Raw genomic sequence first — 6,000 nt, 5'->3', positions numbered from 1 at the left:
TTGTTGTTGTTTTGCGACACAAAGATGAACGATGCAAGTAGCAAGCCGTGCAAAACTCCCTGAGAATATTGTGCCACTGTGTGTGTGTGTGTGTGTGTGTGTGTGTGTGTGTGTGTGTGTTACAGAGAGAGAGAGAGCTGTGAATGAATAATGCATGATGTTCATCTGTGTTTGCATGTTGGGCAACACCCACTTAATCAAGAGAAGAAAGACAGAGTCAGCTAGAAGTGGAGAGATGATTGCAGTTCAAATGCATGACACTTACTAAAATTAAGACATGACTAAACCAAAAAATACTATTCTCCTGGTCTGAAGCAAAAGATATGTAGCAGTCATTTTCGTAAAAACGAATGAGTTTTATCTGTATGCACAAACTAATTGTTTTATGGACTGTCAAGAAGTCAATATGAACACTTGTACTATAATCATCAGTGAAGTGCTCAATCTTTCCATGTTTAGCAAACCAGATCAAAACACTGATTTTGAATCTGATAAAAAAAATAAAAAAACATTGTTTTTGTAATTTCAAATTTTTGATTTAGATTTTAAGAAATAAAATGAATAAAAAAAAAAACTTTCTCTTACAAGATTTAAATTTAACATTTGATTTTTAGTTTCATCTGACCCAGAATGTGTTCAGCATGCAGACAAAATATCTTCTAAGGAAGCTCAGCTGATTGCTTTAAGTTGTTACCTTAGCAGCAATTCCTTATCCTAAAAAAATACGTGGGAACAGTGGGAGGAATAACAAATAACTTTAAACCAGATTAAATCACTTCTACAAGCAGGATTAGCATGAATGACCATCTACCACTGATGCTGGGGGCTTGGATGACATGAACGATTTACAGGAAAAAAAAAAAGCAACAAAGCCAAAGAGCCATGAGAACTTTCTATTGGGGAAAAAAAAATAAAACAAAACTAGATACAAAAAAGATCAGTGGCTTCTTTGATGGCTGCATATAGGAAAAAGATGGAGCTGAACACAGAAGGACTAAGCCTGGAGAACGTTCTAAAGGAAAGCAAAGCTGAAAGTACAAACAGCAAATGTTAGCAGAAATTTTAAGAGAATCTTAAAAACTATAGGGCGAAGCAAAAACATAATAGACCAGGTGTGCTTGTTATAGGAAAGAAAAGAAAAGTACTCAGAATTACTGATAAAAAAGCTCCATCAATAGCTCTAACCAGCAAAATATCATGGCAAAACAAAAGCACTGAGCAAGGATGGCTCTCTATATGGAAAGAAACAAAGAAATAACATGAAAAATCAATCAAAAATCATCAAAGACAATGCTGAATATAGAAGCACTAAGCAAGGCATACTTCTGATGAAGAGAAAAACAGAGTTTATGGCAGTGAAAGCCCTGTCACTGACTCTTCCCAAGGAAAAAAGCAACAAAACAAATAGTAGCACTAGGCTGGGTGTGCTTACCATGGTAAAGAATAATAAGAAAAGAAAGTAATGACAGCAAAAGCCTCTGTTGGTCATTTTGTCCAGAAAAACACACACACACACACACACACACACACACCCACACACACACAACAACATAAATGAACCGAGCCAAGAGCAGCCACTACTAGGAAACAAAAAAACAAAGCGAGTACACATAGTTGATAGCAGCCGCAGCTGTCAGTGACTGTATAGGAAAGACATGCAACTAAGCAGAGAAGCAGAGCCAAGTGTACTTTTGTGAAAATGACACAAAGAGTGAGGTCATATAACAGCAAAATAAGGAATACATAGGAGTTGCAGAAGGAAATAGGGTGAAGTAAGCAGGGGCAGGTAGAGTGAAAGAGCCTATTGTTTCTTCACTGTTCAAGCATTCTCCTATTTCATTCTAAAGCCCTTAATTACCACATTGAGTCAGCGTTGCATTTTACAGTTTACCGTTGCTTATTTTTCATAAACACCTGTCTGTTAACCATTATAAAAAAATAAACATCAATGTTTAGTACTTGATTCTGTGGCAGCTTGGCTATAATTTGACAACAAAAGCGGAATTCAAATAAGCACATACTATTTAAATTATGTGGTATTTTAACCACCTGCAAAGCCAGAAAGTGTCCCTGTAAGCCTCAAACGCACACCCACATATTTCAGCGCACATAATTATCAAGCAATCATCCTAATCAGAGCTCTCAGGTGTAAAGAAGCACAACAACATAAAGTGGCACAATCAGCTTTCTGCACAGAAGAAAGAAAAGGGAGCGACATGTCCAATCAGAAAGCAGAGGGGGATACAGATAAAAAAAAAAAGGACCCCAAAAATTATCAGCTTGACACTCGTTTCATATTAATATTCCACATCAGGAGTGCTTATGATGAATAATTAATCTGCTGGCAAATTGTGGTGATCCGCATGCTCCAGCTAGGCTACGGGACATGTGGGAATCTGATCATGAACGTTTACAGACAAACTTTGAAGTTGCGTTTTTAAGTTTACGAAACCGAGTTTGACTTTCATCTGTTTAAAAAAAAAAGTTTTGCGCTTGACATAAATTATCATCTTTAGCTGAGAAGGTGTATGCTTTGTTTATGATGGCAGCGTGTCTGACAAAGCACTGCTTAATCTGTCAAGCAGATATGAAACGAGGTGTTAGAAGTTAAACAGTAAGTATTTTTGCCGTGTGACTCGGCTCACATTAGATCCTTAACAAAAGAGAGCCAGGCACATCTAAGAGATTCGCTGTCACCAAACCTGCAAAATCTTTTAAATTGGCAGTTTTGTATAAATGATTGAAGACTGATATTGTAAAAGACAATTGAAACCAGACTCTTGCGTATGCTTTAAACATTTTTTTGTTCAATGCCTGAAATAGAGTCAGAATAAATATTTGTTATGTCAGTTTCCAAAACGTATTCTCGGCTAAATGCCAGAATAATGATGGAATTATTTCAGGACTTTTTCTATTACTTTCTTCAATTTCAAAAACATATATGCACAAGTAGTGTTATCAGGCTTTCAAACAATTTGGATGATGGTGTCATGTCTTTATAAGCAAACCTGCAAACATGTCGAACAAGCTGCTTCCTTGTGTGACATTGTGGGGAATGGAAACATTGTGGACTTCTACATGTATGATTAACACTTTGGTACAATTTTCAAACAAATGACTTTGCAGCATTCACATTGCTCAGGAAGGAGATCGGTCTGTGTCCTGGAATTGAGCATCTTTTAGTAACACATGTATGCGAGGCATCATGCTGTGTGGATGAGATTGGGAAGACACTGAGTGGATCCGGTTGAAGAGTGCCATTACAGGATAAGCTGATATTCATCCACTAGGTCTTTGTACATGTGAACGTAAAGTTTAAGATGTGTGAATGGGGAACCAGAGATGACAATTGGTGGGGGATTATTATTATTTTTTTTTAGACTTAACATCTAATGCTGGAAGCACAGTCATTTCTTTGGGATTTGTCTCTGTTGTATCCCCCGCATATTAATGTAACAGTCATGTGAAGATGAGAAAAAAAAATAAAAATAAAATCCCATAAATCATTCAAGTACTTTTGGGATGTTTGGATGATGAAATAAATGAACAATTTTTTTTTTTCCCCTTCTTATCCATTAAATGTTAGTAGCTCAACAGAGAGTGCTACAAGGACATTAAATTATTAGATTTGCAGTCTTATTTATATTAAATATTTTAGCCCAGACTTTTATAAGGGTTCTGTACTATTTTTAACATTATTATTATTATTATTATCAGAAGTTGTTTTCTTACCTTCTGTAGACATGGGTCATCACCAACTGAAAAATTATTATTTATGCCTGCCGTTCTGTCCTTGTGAATAACATCTGGCATCAGGAAGGACAACTCAGATCCTGTTGAGAGGGGATCTGTTCTATTGTTTTGGTGAGTGGCGCTCACATAGCAGGAGGGTAGATTTGGAGAGCATGTTCATACCAACATGTATGCACGTAAAATATGATCCCATATGGAGTATCTAAAACAGAATGTCATATAGGACCACATCTGGTGCTACTCCTGTCAGCTACGAAAAAAAAAGTGAGGGTGCTGGTGATGTAATGGTGAGGGGGATATTTTATTAGCACACTTTTTAATTTCCTTCTTGTTGCCTTTTGGGTGTGTGAGTGTGTGTTTCGGGATCAGGAGGTATTAGTTTAGCTGTGTTGCATGATAGTGATTCAACACAGGATTGTGTTTAAAGCAATAAAGCAATGCCAGTGATGTGGCAGATTTTTCACTGTCGAGATGGTTCAGACATGTATACGATTTATCGTCAGTGAATATCAGTTATTGGCCAGAACAGCAATCATATCAAATGTCAATACTGACCCAAAGATTCATATCTGCATCCCAATCAAAACCTACCTGGATATTATGACTGGTCATGTTCATCATGATCAGGACACTGTGGTCCCTTCACAACCAAACCGGTTTCTGAAACCATAAAACACGAGGGTTAAAGTAGCTCCTATTTGTCCTTTCATACTTTCTACTTTTTTTTTATTTGGTAGGCTAAAACTAAAAGTACTGCACATATATAAAGGGGTAAGCAGTAGAGCAATAAATTATCATCATTAATATCACTATAATGTGTTTTATCAGTATCATAAAGTCCAAGTCAATGGGTACAGCATTAACGCATTATTATGCTCCTGAAGTTTTTTCTCTTGCTTGCCACATGAGATTATAAATCATTAGACACAATCTCCAAGAGCCTTGTTTGGGTATTTTATTCTGACAAACAGAAGGAATCACCCTTAAAAGTAGAATTTAAGACTGAAGGGTATATTGCATGTGACGTCACACTGACTAACTGGAAAGCACTTATTGCTGGATAATCTTAAAGTTATGTTCTAACCGTGTTCCTCACAATGCAGCAATAACAATCTAGATTTAGTAGCAATGGAATACAGTTAAATTATCTGCACTGCCAGGTAGACTTGTTTTCTCTCTGGAGTTTTCTCTAAAATATTCCCCCATTTTCTCACTTCCCTGACTCTCATTTTTCAAGCCAAAGAGCATCTTCTGCATATTCTGGCTAATACAGAGATCATCCTGTGCTGTAAAGTAATAGCCTCATTACAGATTCCATCTGTAATTTGTTTTTGTCACATTTAAATGTTTCAGACCATCAGCGAAATCCTTGGTACCAAAAAAAGTCCTGAGTAACTACAAGAGGTTGTTTCCCTANGTATAGGAAAGACATGCAACTAAGCAGAGAAGCAGAGCCAAGTGTACTTTTGTGAAAATGACACAAAGAGTGAGGTCATATAACAGCAAAATAAGGAATACATAGGAGTTGCAGAAGGAAATAGGGTGAAGTAAGCAGGGGCAGGTAGAGTGAAAGAGCCTATTGTTTCTTCACTGTTCAAGCATTCTCCTATTTCATTCTAAAGCCCTTAATTACCACATTGAGTCAGCGTTGCATTTTACAGTTTACCGTTGCTTATTTTTCATAAACACCTGTCTGTTAACCATTATAAAAAAATAAACATCAATGTTTAGTACTTGATTCTGTGGCAGCTTGGCTATAATTTGACAACAAAAGCGGAATTCAAATAAGCACATACTATTTAAATTATGTGGTATTTTAACCACCTGCAAAGCCAGAAAGTGTCCCTGTAAGCCTCAAACGCACACCCACATATTTCAGCGCACATAATTATCAAGCAATCATCCTAATCAGAGCTCTCAGGTGTAAAGAAGCACAACAACATAAAGTGGCACAATCAGCTTTCTGCACAGAAGAAAGAAAAGGGAGCGACATGTCCAATCAGAAAGCAGAGGGGGATACAGATAAAAAAAAAAAGGACCCCAAAAATTATCAGCTTGACACTCGTTTCATATTAATATTCCACATCAGGAGTGCTTATGATGAATAATTAATCTGCTGGCAAATTGTGGTGATCCGCATGCTCCAGCTAGGCTACGGGACATGTGGGAATCTGATCATGAACGTTTACAGACAAACTTTGAAGTTGCGTTTTTAAGTTTACGAAACCGAGTTTGACTTTCATCTGT

The sequence above is a fragment of the Poecilia latipinna genome, unplaced genomic scaffold (genome assembly GCF_001443285.1).
Source record: "Poecilia latipinna isolate Pla-1442-1.1 unplaced genomic scaffold, P_latipinna-1.0 Scaffold231, whole genome shotgun sequence".
Taxonomy (NCBI): Eukaryota; Metazoa; Chordata; class Actinopteri; order Cyprinodontiformes; family Poeciliidae; genus Poecilia; species Poecilia latipinna.
The sequence above is the reverse complement of the archived record's forward strand: the minus strand, read 5'-3'. Positions refer to the sequence as shown.